The following is a 17,587-nucleotide window of genomic DNA, read 5'->3' on the forward strand; positions in this document are numbered from 1 at the left end:
CTTTTTGTATTTGGTAACTTCCACACATTTTTTAATTTGCGTCCCTGTGCCTCTCAGTGAGGTCGAGAAGCATGTGGTTTTCACCCAGCCAATCAGTGAAGTGAATCAGATCAACTGTGGTCTACAAGTACTAACTCTGCATGAAAGCTGAGCATAACTGCTTTATTAAGTACCACGAAGAGGTGGCCTAATTTTGTCTAATGTGTGTATGTTGACAATGTTGTAACTAAATACATGTTTATTTGTTTTCCACTTCAGGGCAAGGAACATTAAATTCAATGACCTTGATTTTCTACATTTGAAAAATGGCGCAAAAGTAGAAAAGTCTTCTTATGCCCAAAATAACACTCTAGGGATGAAAATGAATTTCCACGTATTTCAGTGAGTGCTGCTTACTACTGTTTTTTACAACCTGGACCTTATTTCTGGCATAAAATGGAATCGTTTACTCACCCATATAACTTTGGTGTCATTTGGAGTCGTTCGGACGATATTTAGATCTGCGTATATCCATATAGTGGGAGTGAATGGGGCACCGAAACACAGCCTCTAAATAACGCATTATCTGCCGTGACATTTACCAATATTTTGTTTAGATACGCTAGTGATATTCCCCGTTGAGTCTGGAGTTACCTGTTATCATCATCCGGGGTCTGTAGATTGACCTACTAACCTCTGACCTGGATGATGTCATCTCTGAGCGCCACGACGGTCGGCTTGTTTACCTGTAATTTGCTACTGCTATTTTTTTGCAACATAGCTTAATATTTTTCCTGATTCTGAGGTTGTGGACGACTTTGTTTATGATGGACGTCCTTACCGTTTTGAGCCAGAGTATACGGATGAGGAGCTCGTTGAAAGGAGGATGAGGAGGCAGAGAGAGGAGCACTGCACGTCCTTATCATCCAGGTCAGAGGTTAGTAGGCCAATCTACATGATAACAGGTAACTCCAGACTCAATAGCACTAGCATATCATAACAAAATATTGGTGAAATGAACGAGTGAGTAAACGATCATATTTTATGCCAGAAATAAAGTCCAGGTTGTAAAAATGGTAGTTCCCCTTTAAAAGCAGTGTGTCTACCTCCAAAACTGAACGCCGGGGAGGAGCCTGTAACTCTGCCTCCCCTTCTACTCTTGAACACTCCTAGAACAACAAGTTACCAGCCTCAGTGGAAAGGCCTTATGCTCAGTGCAGTAACAGGAGGAGCTGTATTGTGTCACCCCACTGAGCAGGGCTGTTGTTTAGACTGTCTCAAATATCACAAAAACTTTCTGTGTATAGTGCCAAATTCTACATTTTGACATATATACATCTTACACAAGACATATCTGCCAACTTTTCTAAAAACCTTGGAGTGAGATTTTGTCGTGGGTGACCAAAATTATGCCGTGCACGCAGTCACACAAATTGGTGGCTCAGATATTAGACAATTGGAATTAATTTGATGTTGTACCCATGTTGTACCCTGCATTCTGGTGGTTTGTGGGGAGGTCCAAAGCTGTTGATAGGGGCAGCCCACTGAAGATGGACAATATTGGTTACATTCTGTGAAGCAGACATAGCTGAAGGTCCACCCCCAGGAGATTTTGGATTAAGTAGATGTGGTTTCCAGCATTCTAGTGCATTTTTGGGCGGTCTGCTAAAGATGTGCAATACCTGAACTTATTCTGATTCATGTTCGGCATCATGACTTGTAGGTCTTAGTCTGTAGACTTGAGCTGAACATTCAACCAGAAAACTAAATGACAATAAAGCCTTATTCATAGATCAGTGTTTAAGATTTGACCTAGGTAGGTTGATTGATATTTTGATTAAAATGGTATTAAACTAATTCTTAACTAAAACCTAACCTATGTTTTGAATAATTGTATTCTTAAGAGCACTTAATGATTTATGTTCAGCCAAAAACGACACAAGATTAGTTAGGGAGGGACATTATTCTTCATTCAAAGTCTCCCACCACATGGTCCATCAGAGACAAATAAAGTGCAACAAATAAAGTGCAACAAATAAAGTGCTTAAACAGTACAACTTTTTCAAGCAATAAAACAGATGAATGCGTTACAAAAATAGCTAAAATGAGGCATAATCAGTATCAGATGCAGATCAGAAGCTGGGTAGTCTAGTCTCAGCTCAGATTCTCTTCTTTATCAGACTTCTCAAAGTAGTTTCTGGTTTCTCCTGCTGTCTTGGCGGTCTCTGTATCTCTTCTTCTGTCTACTTCGGGGTGCAGGCATAGATAGTAAAGGGGTGCACTGCAGGTGTAGCGCAGCGCAAAGGTTCAGGGGCGCTCATCAGCGCCATCTACTGTCGTGGAGTTTGAAAAGGAACGGAAGAGTCTCGGACCAAGATCAGATTTTTTCTTTTTGCGTGAGAAATTGGATGTGTGGCGTGAGTGCGTGTGAAAACAGGCAAAACCGTGTGTCACACGGCGAAAGCGTGAGAGTTGGCAGCTCTGACAAGAACTCCACGGTTCAGTGTAGATTTTACACTTAACTCTCACCAAGATATTATTTTTGGTTAGTTGGTCAGTTGCAGTGCCTTCCACCTCTCCTTCAGGTTCTCCTTCTCTCATCTGCTTGGTGTGTGACATGTTCAGTTGTTCCTCAGCCTGCTTTAGTGATAATGGTACGTGTAATAAATGGAGTTGTTTTGTAGCACTGGAGGTGAGGCTTAATAAACTAGAAATGTGACTCCACACAATAAAAAATAACCCACCAGCATGTATTGGCTGCAGGTTCCTGCTGTTCCCCTAGAGCACACAGTTGGTTGACAGTATGAAAGAAGAATAGTCCTAATCACCATCCCGTGGTTAACCAACCCATTCATGTTTCAAATCGACTTTTCCCACTTAGCGAAACACTCTTTAAGAATCCAACCCTGGCTTAAGTTAAAGAATCCAACAACCAGCCACATCAATTCCTGGGCCCAGTACAGGCTACGCTGAAATACAGAATCTGAAACTGCTTGCTCAGAATAAGTGTAAATATGGTTATTATTCACATTGACAGTAATTACACCTGGTTACGTCAATCAAAGGCCCCTAATTAGCGTGGAACTGGTGTCCCAAAACCATTTCTTAGTTTTCTTTGGACCCAGTCTGACAAGTGATGACATGTTCACGTGCATATTGTCATTATTTGCCATTTTTCAGGGGATGGCATCAATTCCTAGCCTGGCTCCGCCTGCCCACGTACTTCCGCTCATTTGCATTCCCTACAGTACTCCGTCTGGAATAGCTTGATCCGCTAACGTTTACTCCGGCCAACTGGTTGGCGAACCAATCAGCGAACAGAGGGCGGGTCTGAGAGCGATTACGTTTCAGTTGCGCGCCGAGTTTGAAATGTTTACACGAACGGAGACGGATATACTCGAAGCCATTCGCTCCGTTGTGGATATGCTTCCTGGCATTACAGCACTTTTATTCCAATTTCGCGTCCTTAATTGCAATGGGGGATGGTAGAGTAGCGATTTGTTTACTTGTTGCGTTCTTGAAAGCGGAAGTACGAGGCAGCAGAGCCGGAAGGCTCCGGCGCATAACATACGTCATTACCAAACGTTAGTGATTGGTTAAAGGAACTCCGATGATTTTAAACCTCAAACTGTGCCCTCCCACCAGGAAATAAACGTTTGCCAATGGAGCTAGGCCAGACTCAGAGAGTCTGGTATCCAGGCTAATCAATTCCACCTGGCAGGAGCAGCTCTCGTATATACAAATCTGGCTGATTATATTAGTCTTCTGAAAACACGACATGTCAGAGTTGAAGCCAGAAGGCAGAATCAGAGTCTTGTTCACTTTTCTGTAGCTTGTCCTCTTCCCCATTATTGGAACAAAACTAAAACTACTCAGTACCTCTAGGGGCTGTGTCTGTTCCCAGGTTCTATAAATCAAAAAACTCCAAAAGTTTAATCATAAGACCCTAGGACAAATCAGTACAAATCCTGGTGGAACAGAAGAACAGAAAAATGAATGTGGACTATTAATAATTAGATTACTCTTGTTTGAATCTCTGTTAGTGAAATATTTGATAACTGATCATCAGATTTATTTTGTTTGACTGAATTATGACTACAGAATACGGTGTTCCCTCGTCGGGGTTTACGTTCCAGACCCTCCGGCGAAAAGTGAGAATCCGCGAAGTAGCAACCACATATTTATTTGATTATTTATACTGTTTTATGTCTATTTATTTTATTAGTATTAGTACTTTTTTCTTTTAATATGTGTTTTAATCGATTTCTTTTTTTTTTTTTTACTGTTTTTCTATGTTGTAGATTTAATTTGAAATGGATAAAATTGTTGTCTTTCTTTGCAAAACACTTAAGACAATACATTCGTGACCGTTTTGCAAATATATTAAACACTTTTACTGACACTTTTTACTCATATGTTCAGAGGTTGGATGAAAAGCCCAGCATAGCTGAGACTTATGCTCTTGTTTGCTTGGCATGCCTGTGATAACAATCTTGGCAGATCTCACCGAGCATGTTTAAAAAAAAACACTGCCGAAGCACTTCCTGGGAATAGCCAGGGAAATTCCCTCCTCATCACTGTATGCAAATCAGTGGTTTATGACCTTTTAGCATTTTGTTGTAAGCTAAATTTTAACTTCACTAAACAGTAGCAGACAGTCACATTTAACAGTCTTTGCTGTTGTTGTTACATTTGTTATGTTGCACAGTTAGATACAATGTCTTTGCTTGTACTACTCAGTTTGGGATCTAGTGAATTTGGAGGCCAGGTCAACACCTTGTGCTGTTCCTCATGTTTTGTTTTAGTTCAGGGGTGCCCACACTTTTTTGGCTTGCGAGCTACTTTTACAATGACCAAGTCAAAGTGATCTACCCATATACGTATAGTTATATATATGTGTATATATGTATATATAGTCACATTAAGTGTCATATTAATTGTTGCTACAGTGTTAAAAGCTCTATCCAGCTTTGTTTTTATTTTTATCAAGAAAAATTGGTGCACTGCACCTTTAGAAAAATAGCGCTGTCTCTTTAAGAAAGACGGTAGAATTGAGTTGTTGAAGTTGTACGTGGCTGTGGAAGTGCGCCGCTGAACTGAGGGCATGTTGCAATAAATAAATGTTTTAGACTAACATCTCAAAAAAAAAAAAAAAAATAATCGATGGCACGCAATCTACCGGTCGATCGTGATCAATGTAACGAGCACCCCTGTTTTAGTTGTTCCTAAAGTGTTTTTGTGTGTGTGCCTGTGTCAGGCTGCATCCTGCTGGGGATGGCTGCTGCCATCAAGGAGTGTCATTGCTATGGGGTGGGGGTGCCTGGTCTGGTCTAGGTGGGTGCTACATGTCTAAGTAACATCCACACCAATGAATGCCAGGTCCAGAAGTTTCCCAGCAGAACACTGAATTGTCACAAGATGTTCAATGTTATTTACTTCACCTGTCAGTGGTCATAATGTTGTGGCTGATTGGTGTAATTAATAAAACATCTTGCACACTCAGATCAGTTTTTATTTAAAATTATTCAACTGAAAATAACAAAACCAGTGGTAGTGAACATTTGGAGTTGATAAATGTTGAACACACTGGTAAGGAACATAAAAAGGCCTGCAAAGAGTGAATTGTCACTGTGGATTATGGCAGATTATCAATATAGAGGATAATTTCCATGGTGAAGAAAAATACTTTGCAACACACAGCAAAGGAAAGAAGATTCTACTGAAATGTAGGATTATCCAAATCTACCATAAAGTAAAGACAAAGGCAAACCAGAGGCGGATTTAGGCATGGGCAACAGATTACAGCATATTGCTGGGGGCGGCAAGGGTGCGCCAAATAAAAAAATAAATAAATGAATGTGTGTAATTAGTTAGTGTGATAGTTTTTTTTTATGTGCTGCATGCCTCGATTTCACGTCAAACTGATATGATTCCACTTAATGTGTTGAGGTGGGCGTCCTCGACCTTTCCGATTCAAGCTTACCCTTTGCAAAAAGTAGTATACTTGAAGTTCATTTTATTAAGTATGCTTGAATATAAGTATAGCAAGTATACTACAGACCATGTACTTGTAGTGTACTAGAAAGTATACTAATTTAATACTTCTTCGGACTAAATTGGAACATTTTTAAAGCTATACTTAAAGTATACCTTTATAAACTAAAATGTGGACTAGAAGTATATAACTAGTACAATGGCAGTATATAGAAGAGTGTACTTGTGGTATACTTTAAGTATACTTCAACAAACTAAAATGTGGACTAGAAGTATATAGCTAGTACACTAGTAGTATATAGATGAGTGTACTTGTTGTATACTTGAAAGTACTTTTGTAAACTTAAAATTACCTTATAAAGTATACTTAAAGTATACTTTTATAAACTTAAAAATGAATGTTCCAATTTAGTCTGAAGAAGTATTAAATCAGTATACTTTCTAGTACACTACAAGTACATAACTCAAGCATACTTAATAAAATGAACTTCAAGTATATTACTTTTTGCTAAGGGCTGTTATCTGTCAAAGTAACAACTGACACTTTATGCAGTGTTGAGAATCTTTTAACTGAGTTTAATAACCCTTGTGATGCTGCTGCTGAAACTCATAACACACATTGTTGGAAATGCCAATGCCTGAGGAAGAGCATAAAAGGCAACAAACATGGTTTGAACAGAAAACTAAAGCAAACATGAATTTCTTGAATGACGTTCAAAAATGTTGTGAAGAAGAGTCTAAAAAGGAAGATGAGATTCAACCAAATGACAGTATTTCAAATGTCTCTTCACCTGGAAAAACTTGGGCTTCATCCAAGTCTAAACGTCTGCCACAAGGTCTGCATGTTTAAGAGCAAAGGCTGAAAAGGCAGCACTAATCCAACGAATGGCTGCTCTGGAAAAGAAACATGCACTGGAAGCTCAAGAGGAAAGATTAACGAGACAAAAGGAACAACTGGAAATGGAAACCCAATTAGATGCTGCGACAGCTAAAATAGCCATACTGGAAGGCAGTGCAGTGCAGAAGTGGCTCTGCACCAGTTGATGGAATGAACTCATATTACAGTAGAACTACAAAACCAAAATTGAAAAATTACAAGGTTCAAAGCCAGAGCCACCATCACAACAACCATCATTTCAACAACCATCCTCAAACCTGCTTGGTGCACGTCCTAAGGAAAGGAAATATGCAAACACAACTAACAGCAAATGTGACTTCAGTACAACAAATGCAGTCCTTTCAAAGGTCAATGATAGGCAATACAAATGTCTTTAATTCACAACAAGACCATAGGAGGGGCAATGTTTGTGCCACTCAAATGACCACAAATGAAAATGGAATTCAGAACATTAGCAACATTATGCATCAACAAATAGCATCTCACAGCACTCAGCATCTCTTCCACCAAGAGTTATACCAATATTTGACAGTGACCCTCTACAGTATGGATCTTTTGTCATGGCATTTGACCCGAGGATTGAAGGTAAAGTCACTAATCTCCAAGATTGCTTGTACTACCTAAAGCAGTACACCAGGGGCAACCGAGAGAACTGATCAGAAGCTGCTATCACATGATCAAGGCTATGACAGAGCCAAGTATTTATTAAAGGGGCACTTTGGCAATGAAATGAAAATTGCAGCAGCTTACATGGAAAAACCCTTAAGTTGGCCATCAGTTAAGGCAGAGGATGTTGGCTCTCTTTAAATATATTTGTTGTTTTTGAGAGCATGCTATAATATGATGGAAAGTCTACAGTATATGGCAGAGGTGAATATACCATCAAACCTGAAACAGTTTGCGATGAAACTTACAAATTAAGAGAAAAATGGAGAGCAGCTGCTTGTGACCAACAGGAGAGACGTGGAAGCAGGGTTTTGTTCACTGATTTGGTCAATTTTCTGGAACAACAGGTCAAAATTCTTTCTGATCCTGTTTTTTGTAACATTCAAGACATGCAGACTGCTACATCTAAAGGAAAGGCTCTCACAAAACCAGAGATAAAAATTAGCACTGATGCCTCACAACAAGAAGGTCCCGGGTTCGAATCCATGATGTGCATCATCCCAAGAAGTAGACATTAAGAGTTGTGTTCGATTGTGGAGCAAGTTACAAAGGCACCCCCTTAAACAGTCAGCTGTTAAAGGGTCCTGATCTCACAAATTCACTTTTTGGTGTTCTTCTGAGATTTAGACAGGAACCAGTTGCCTTAATGGCCGACATTCAAGTTATGTTTCACCAAGTGAAAGTATCTCAGAAACATGTTGACTTTCTTTGCTTTTTGTGGTGGCATAATGGAGATGTGACACAACCTCTGGTGGACTTTAGAATGAAGGTTCATATTTTCATATTTTCCCTACAGGAAGGGACAGAGCAGGCTCTACCTTCTGAGGAGACTGAGGTCTTTTGGAGTGAAAAGGGCACTCCTGAAGACCTTCTAGGACTCTGTAGGGGCATCAGCCATCCTGTACGGAGTGATCTGCTTGAACAGTGGCATCACAGAGAGGGAGAGGAAGAAGCTGGATAAGATCATCAGGAAGTCCAGCTCTGTCCTGGGCTGCCCTCTGGATTCAGTGGGGGAGGTGGGTGACAGGAGAGTTCTGGCTAAAGTGTCTTCCATGCTGGACAATGAGTCTGAGCACTGAGGAGCAGCTTCAGTGACAGACTGCCTCACCCTCCATGTGTGAAAGAAAGATACAGAAGGTCTTTCCTTCCTGCTGCTGTTAGACTCCACAACCAACACTCTTAATATGTGCAATAGTATTACACCACAAGTGTAAAAACTCCGAACCACAGCTTGACACCAGTCTATGCAATATTTTACAATTCAATCCGTGCAGTATTTTTATCCTATTCTATTTCATTATTTCTCTTTTATAGCTACTGTTTTTGCTCTTGCTATTTTTTTTATTCTGCATTTTCTGTAAGCTGTTGTAAACTGCAATTTCCCCATTGCGGGACAAATAAAGGTTTTTCTTATTCTTATTCTTATGCATTAAATAGAGTTTCTGATGACAGCACGGCTCATTACAGTAATAAAGTGTTACAGACCATCAAGCAAAACTTCAAATGTGGATGATTGTTTAAAGTCTGTGTCCTCAGAACAAGCAGCTTTGCAGATGGTACAAGATCTCACCGCTGAATGTGCACAGGGAGGCTTTGGGCTCTCAAAGGGAATGAGCAATAGTTGAACAGTTATAGCAAGTATCCCTGAAGAAGAAAGTTCTAAAGCATCCAAAGAGTTCAATCTGGATAAAGACAACCTACCTGTGGAAAGAGCTCTCGGTTTGCACTGGTGTGTGGAATCGGACATGTTCATGTTCAAGATTGCACTTGAAAATCGCGTACACGCCGTGGAATCTTGTCAGTGGCTAATTCCATCTATGATCCTTTTGGATTCTTGTCACCATTCACCCTGCCTCCCAAGCTGATGCTACAAGAGCTGTGCAAAAGAAAAGTCTGTAGGGACCTCGCTACAGAAATGGGCACAGTGGCTGACAAATCTCTATAAACTGTCGCTGCTAAAGGTGGAACGATGTATCAAGCCGAAAGACTTTGTACAAGTAAACAATGCACAGCTGCATCATTTCTCAGATGCCAGTGAATATGGATATGACACTGTTTCTTATCTGAGATTGGAAAGCATCTCTAAAGAAGTAAACATTGCTTTCATGGTTAGAAAGTCCAGAGTTGCTCCTTTGAAACAAACCACAATACCCAGGCTTGAACTTACAGCTGCTGTATTAGCTCTGAGAGCGGACAAGATAATTAAGAAGGAGCTTCAACTGGAATTGGACTAGTCAGTTTTCTGGACCAATAGCACAAACTGTGCTTAATTACATTTCAAGTGAAACAAAGAGGTTCCACACATTTGTGAGTGGCTGTTATACATGAAGCTACAGAGGTGGCTCAGTGGAGATATGAGCTAAGCAGAACCCAGCTGATGATGCTTCGAGAGGACTGTCAGCTGATGATTTTCTAAAATGTGAGAAAAGGCTCAAACGAACGAAGTTTCTGCTGAATGATGCAAAGGACTGGCCAAAACATGAGGTGAACAAACAGGCCATCACCTTGGATGACCCTGAGGTCAAACAAGCCATCATGCTTAATGCTTGTGTCGTTGAGGATGCATCCAATGCTACGAACAGGCTTCTCAACTATTTTTCAGATTGGAAAAAAATGAAAACTTCAGTTGCTTGGCTTTTGAAATTTATCTATTTCAAGAGCTAAGAAAACAAAGTAAATCAACTCATGAGCATTCATTCAACAACAACAAAAGGCAGCAGAACCACAAAGTAAAGACAAAAGTTCAAATATTGACCTGGGATGATTTACGCAATGCAGAATTGGCAATTACTCGCCTCAACAAAGACTTCAAATGGAAATCACTCTTCTGGAGAAAGGAGCATCATCTGTGCAGAACAACAGTGACATCTACAGGTTGGATGCTATGCTCCAAGATTAGCTGTTAAGAGTAGGAGGCTGCTTGAGGAAAGCATTCATGCCTGAGGCAATAAAACATCCCATAACTCTAAGGATCAACCCATATCTAAAATTATTTTACAACACACTCACGAGCAAGTGGGTCATGCTGGACGTAATCACATGATATCTGTTCCTATTGGATTATAAATGCAAACTCAGCCTGCAGAAAAATCATTGCTGATTATGTTATCTGCCACCGTATTCAAGGGTCGGTCGGAGAACAAAAAATGGCTGACCTTCCAGTTGAAAGAATCTTACCAGACTTGCCACCATTTACTAATGTAGTGGTGGATTATTTTGGACCTATTGAAATCAAAAGAGGTCGTAACCTGGTCAAAAGATATCGAGTGGTCTTCACATGCATGATTAGTCGAGCAGTACGTATCGATGTAGCCCATTCACTTACTACAGATTCATGCATAAATGCCATACGATGGTTTATGTGACGACGTGGACAAGTCTGCAACCTCAGGTCAGACTATGGTACAAATTTTGAGAGAGTTGAGGGAAGCTCTCAGAGACCTGGATCACAGCGAAATACAAACTGCTTTAGCAAGAAGAGGAACAGAATGGGCATTTAACCCCATCTCATCATGGTGTACGGGAGCGGATGATTCGCCTCATAAGGAAGGTGTTGTATTCCAAACCGTTGATGACAAGAATCTTTGTACTGTTCTCTGTGAGGTTGAAGATATTCTTAACAGTCGCCCAATCACTAACCCCAACGAGCTGGAAACACTTAAACCAAATCACATTTGGTTGTTGAAGGCCAAACCATTTCTTCCTCCTGGACTTTTTGAAGACAATGACTAGTACATTAAACGGAGATGGAGACAAGTCCAGTACCTATCCGAAGTTCATGGCTGATGGGCAAAGCGACCAAAACCTTTCCAGAGGTGTTGTCGTGTCAGTTCAGCTTAAAACCAAGACAGACTTTCTGGAGAGACCTGTCACAAAGCTCTGCATGTTATTGGAGGCATGTAGTTAAAGACTGATATTAAAGACATTGACTTCTGACCAATGAAGAAAGAAGATTTGCACATACACCTTTTTGGCTCCTCTTGAGATGTATGTAATTGTAAGTGCACACCAACACAGTTATGGGGCCAGTGTGTAGGAGCCATTCGTCACTAATGTTTTGTGCAAATATCTTATTCGACCACAAGGGTGTAGTATATTTCTGTTTCTGTTTAATTGGTAACCGCCCAGCAGCAGGTGAATAGAATAAGGTATAAAATAGTAATAGAAAATAGTTGTGGAGTATTGTTGACACACTCTAGGGCCTTCATAGCCTTAAATTGCCCCCGGGCACAATTTTTAGAATCTGAACAGGTTTAAGGGGGTTTAGTTGCCATTGCAACCTGGGGTCCCTTTCTAATTTATTTCAAGGGGCCCCAAACAACTGCTTGGTTTGACTGTCCTAGTTTTACTAAAACAATCTGAACATTTGCTCTACTGAGGCTTTGTAATATACTGTCACCAAGTCAGAAGTCATGAGAAACTACTACTTTTGGGTGAGCCGTGCAAAGGCCTTTACTTTGAAAAGCTCCGAGCGGAAGTGTCGCTGCTGTTTACATCTGCTTCAAAGAGACGTAAGAGAGAGCCGTCGGTCCAATGCGGTGTCAGGCTGCGGCTTTCTCGGACCGGAGCGGGTGTGATGGCGCGGATGGAGGTGCTGCTGCGGTTGGTGGTGGCGGTGGTGGTGCTCGGAGTCACAGCAGCGCTGAGCCGGGCAGAGGTCACTCCACCCTCGGTTAATATCAGTCTGGACGAAGCTCCGGAGGAGAGATGGAGGCCCCTCCTGAAAGTCTTCGACATAGACTTCCTGAACAAAGCATCCGCAGAAATTATTGAGTAAGTTTATCAGACACTTTTTATTTGTTAGTTAATGTCAGTTAAACTATTTGAATGTTTTTACTTCTGGTTTAATTACAGGACAGCTCCCAGATTTAGAACCATTATACGTAGGTAGATATGTAATTAACACAACAACAATAATAAATAAAAAGAAAAACATCAAACCATTGTGATGAACAATCCTTTAGAAAGTTGCTGATCTAGTTTTATGATGTCTTGCAATAAAGTAAATATTATTACAGTAAACTAGAGCAACACTTATCTGTAGCCTTGTTAAATGTTCTACATGGATCATTTAGATCTCAGCTCCTCATTTCATTATCACAGCAAGTAATGTTGAAGACTAGGTAAAGTCCTGAGAAGACTTGGATAAATAAACCTTTTGCAAGACTCAGCATGGAAGTGTTTTTAAAAAAGTTTTTTTTTCAGATAGATAGAGAAATAGACAGATACACTAACGTGCTAAACACCCCTCCCATTTTTGCAAATATTTCATTATATCTTTTCGCTGAAGATATGACACTTTGATCCAGTGTAAAGTAGTCAGTGTACAGCTCGTATAACGGTGTAAATTTGCTCAACACACTGTCATTTATTAAACGCTGGCAACAAAAGTGAGTCCACCTCTAAGTGAAGATGGCATGGCAGGAATCTTGATTATCCACATCATGTTCTGAGGAATCTGACTGTCATAGTTTTCCTCAAGAATAGGGAAGTATGTATTCGAAGTATGTACAACTAAATAGCTGTTGTGTTAAATTACCATCTTTTACATCCTGGACCTTATTTCTGCTATAAAATACGATCGTTTACTCACCCATATAACTTTTGTGTCATTTGGAGTCATTCTGACGATATTTAAATCCGTGTATATCCATATAGTGGGAGTGAATGGGGCACCGAAACACAGCCTCTAAATAATGCATTATCTGCCGCGAAACTCGTTCATTTCACCAATATTTTGTTATGATACGCTAGTGCTATTCCCCGTTGAGTCCGGAGTTACCTGTTATCTATTCGCGGACGTGCAGTGGTTTGTTGTTCTTTGGCCAGCTGTTCCTCTCTCTGCCTCCGCATCCTCCTTTAAACGAGCTCCTCATCCGCATGCTCTGGCTCAAAACGGTAAGGACGTCCATCATAAACAAAGTTGTCGTCCACAACCTCAGAATCGGAAAAATATTCAGCCATGTTGCAAAAAACTAGCAGTAGCAAACTACAGGTAAACAAGAGAGATGGCATCATCAGCTACGTTTCGGTGCCCCAGTCACTCCCACTATATGGGTATATGCGGATCTAAATATCGTCCGAATGACTCCAAATGACACTGAAGTTATATGGGTGAGAAACGATCGTATTTTATGCCAGAAATAAGGTCCAGGTTGTAAAAAAACAGTAGTTCCCCTTTAAAGCATACACAGCTAACTATCCTTTAAGTACAATCACCAGTCGGACAGTCGGCTTGAGTCCGTTTCCTGACGCACTCTTTCAGGTGGCTTACCAAGAAACATCCTTTGCGGGCTACGTTGGCTTGTGGATTGGACAGAGTCCAGTGAAAATGTCCAAATTGCGCCCAATCAGCTATTCTCCCTCCCTGGTGTCATGTGGCTCAGTAGTATTACCATGTCTCAGGTGTGTGTTATGACTCTCACACTCTCTCATACTCGTCACTGGAAGTTCAACATGGCACCAAAGAACTCTCTGAGGATCTGAAACAAAAGCATTGTTGCTCTACATAAAGATGGCCCAGGCTACAAGAACATTTTTGAAAATAGATGTATGAGGTTGAAGGGGTGGGTGCTCAGACCATAAGTCTGCAGAAAGAAGCGTCTGCAGAGCCTGCAAACAGTTTGCTGAAGACAAGCAGCACACATGACATGGATTACTGGAACCATGTCCTGTAGTCTGCTCAGACCAAGATAAACTTATTTGGTTCAGATGGCGTCAAGCGTGTGTGGTGGGAGTGTCATGGTTTGGGGCTGCATGAGTGCTGCCAGCGCTGGGGAGCAACACTTCATTGGGTGAACCATGAATGCCAACATGTATTGTGACACGCCGAACCAGAGCATGATCCCAACCCTTTCGGAAACTGGGCCACAGGCCAGTATCCCAACATGACAACGACCCTAAACACACCTCCAAGAGGAGAGGAAGAGGATTCCAGCGGCAATCTGTGAAGCTCTAGTGAAGTCCATGCCCAAGAGAGTTAAGGCAATGCTGGAACATAATGGTGGCCACACAAAATATTGACACTGAAGGTAAAATTTGGACATTTTCACTTACTCACTTCTGTTGCCAGCGGTTCAGGCATTAATGTCTGTGTGTTGAGTTATTTTGTGTATTCCTAGCAGTTAGTCCCGTTCTGACTGTGGACACTTAGGGTTTTTTTTGTTTTGTTTTTCAGTGATACAATTCCAAAATGGATCCACCATGCAATTGCACCTGTTGTGATGGCCCTGGAAAAGTACGTTCCTCAGCCAGATCCGTGGCCTGGCCACACATCTGGGAGGAAGCCTGTCCGATGTCATCATGCTCAACTTTGCCTATGAAGCATCTGCGTACGTATGACTTTGAATCAACTTTGTAGTGAAAACATATGTACTATGCTGAGACCCACCGTGTCTTACAAGTACCAAGGATGCGGTGAAAGCCTTATCATGCATGCCAGCAAACAAACAAACTCTATGCATTCCCTAGATTTTGCACTAGCATCGTAGCTCAGGACAAAGATGGACACGTGTACCACGGCAAGAATCTTGATTATCTGCATCCTGTTCTGAGGAATCTGACTGTCGACATAGTTTTCCTCAAGAATGGAGAAGTATTTACCGAGGAACGTCCTTCGCGGGCTACGTTGGCTTGTGGACTGGACAGAGTCCTTACAAGTTCACTTTCTCAGGCGACCAGCGAGGTACGACCACTCACAGCTGTAGAAAAGTTGCAGTGGATTGTTTCTCCTGGTTTTTAAGTTTGCATCGTCGCCACCACAGGCACCGAGCACTTGTGGAACTGGTGGAAGAACTTTGTGTCTGCTTTCCTGTATCGGAGGTCTCCAGTCAGCTGGCTGGTGAGGGAGGTGAGTGTGATAATAGTGAGGACATTTATAGCACATTTATGGGGGAAATGAAACCCCAGCTAACTGTGTGTATCATACTCAGACAATGGAGGAAGCTGAGAACTTTCAGGATGCAGTGATGCGTCTGTCCAAAACCCCCATCATCGCAGGGGTGTATTTCATCGTGGGCAGGGTGCAAGCGAAGGAAGGGGTCGTGATCACCAGAGATCGACCGGGCCCTGCTGATATCTGGCCTCTGGACCCCGTGAATGGAGGGTAGGTGAAATAAAGGATCTGAGGCGTATGAAGGTTTTCAGTGCAATGGCACAACTTCTTAAAATGTGACCGTTTTAGATGGTACCGAGTGGAGATGAACTTTGACCACTGGCTTCCTCCTCCGGCCTGGGATCATTGAAGGTGAGTCATCTCGCATGATGAACACAACCACACTTTTTTTTTTTTGTTGTTGTTACTATTTTTACACTGCTGCCATGTGTTCATTTATCAGAGAAGCAGCCAACAGAGCGCTGAATGCCACTGGGCAAGCTCTCATCAACATGGACACACTTTATCAGGCAAGTGTGGACCAGTGGACCAAAGTTGACTAGCGCTGAACGTCACAGACAATGTATGAGTCTTTAACACAAGTCTGGTCCTCCAGGTTTTGTCGCTGTATCCCGTGTGTAATGTCTTCAGCCTTTAATCATTTTTAACTAACATTTCTAAACAGTAGCAGATGGAAGCTCCAATTTAGCTGGCTAAAGTGTTTGACAAAGATTAGATAGCTATGTGGCATTTAGTCGGACAAAATTTAACCGACGAGCAGTTTTATGACAGAGGTATTGTTCCAATCTACAGTATTTGTGATTAAACTCCAGTCTCAGAGGAAACATGCTTGGGTTTCTTTGTTTGAAGTAAGTGGGAAGCATAGTGAACATTGTGTACAGTGAGTATTATAGAGGAAATTCCACCATGAGCAAGCACTTGGCAGCAGTGGGGAGGAATAACTGGGGGAGAGGTGAGAAACTGGTTGCTATAGACTTAGACTTAGACTTAAATAAACTTTATTCATCCACAGGGGAAATTGCTTGGTCACAGTAGCTTAGTTGTACATAAAAAACACTCTTAAGAACCTCAGATAAAAAAAGATTAAATAAAATAGAAATAAAAAGTAAAGTAAAATAAAATCTAGTAAGATAAAATAAAAATAGTGTAAGCAAAAATGTACAAATTAGCATATTAGCATATGGTACAAATGTACAAGAAATAGAGAAGGAAGAATATAAATTATATATACAGGGTAAGGTGTAAGGTGCAATAGAGTTATCTTATAGAAAGATGAGTTTGTTGTACAGCTGGACTGAGAATGGTATGAAAGTAGTCCTGTAGCGTTCAGTGTGGGAGCGGAGCTGGATCAGTCTGTTGGAGAATGAGCTCCCCTGCCCCTCTATAGTCTGGTGTAGTGGATGTGATGGATTGTCCATGATGGAGAGCAGTTTGTCCTTTATAATAATTTGAGGGCTCCATATTCACTTATTCTTTGGCTTTCATGTGTATATTTAAACATTTCTTTGTTTTTTAGCTGTTGAGCGGGCTGTACAGGCCAGCAGCATTTAATTACTTCATATTACATTGACTGTAGGTTTGAACTGTGTGGCCTAACTTAACGAAACATCAGTGAACGGAGGTGTCCACTTGAAAACCCCAGTGACGTGCTGCATACTGCCGTTGACTAGACATCTGATGACTTCATGTTGGTTGGTAGCTGTCCAACTGGCTGCTAGCCTCCTGGGTGGTTTTGCAGTTGGGCTGGGCCTCTAAATGTGTTTTGCCGATGGCTTTCGGCTGTTTATTTAACCCTTGTGTGGTGTTCATATGTTTGTTACTCAGTCAGTGTTGGTGGGTCTGGTGGACCCGTCGCATTTTGAGGTTTTTAATTCACAACAATTAAACAATTTGATGAATGTTAAAATACTCAACAAGCAATATATATTAGCAGATTATATTGCTTGTTGAGTATTTTAACATTCAAGCTAATCTAATATGGTAAATATTTGCTATTTACCTTTGTTGGATGCATTTATGATTGATTAATTTTATTTATTTGAACTTCATTAGAAATTAAATCCATTTAGGTCCGTTTACACAACACATGTACAACACAGTAACCATGTCAGTCTATACAACAGCCACAATGAACACAATGCCTTTCCATATCGGCC

General features: G+C 41.1%; 1 pseudogene across 1 annotated transcript; it reads left to right on the forward strand.

Annotated features, from left to right (window-relative positions):
• The first annotated feature begins 10,472 nt into the window (after positions 1-10,472).
• On the forward strand, positions 10,473-17,087 carry LOC311487376 (N-acylethanolamine-hydrolyzing acid amidase-like; annotated as a pseudogene). Its single transcript, XR_014699929.1, has 7 exons — positions 10,473-12,310; positions 14,715-14,868; positions 15,008-15,221; positions 15,301-15,386; positions 15,469-15,641; positions 15,720-15,782; positions 15,874-17,087. The product of XR_014699929.1 is annotated as an N-acylethanolamine-hydrolyzing acid amidase-like (transcript).
• The last annotated feature ends 500 nt before the right edge of the window (positions 17,088-17,587 follow it).

The sequence above is a fragment of the Chelon labrosus genome (genome assembly GCF_963514085.1).
Source record: "Chelon labrosus genome assembly, chromosome: 4".
In the NCBI taxonomy this organism is placed as follows: Eukaryota; Metazoa; Chordata; class Actinopteri; order Mugiliformes; family Mugilidae; genus Chelon; species Chelon labrosus.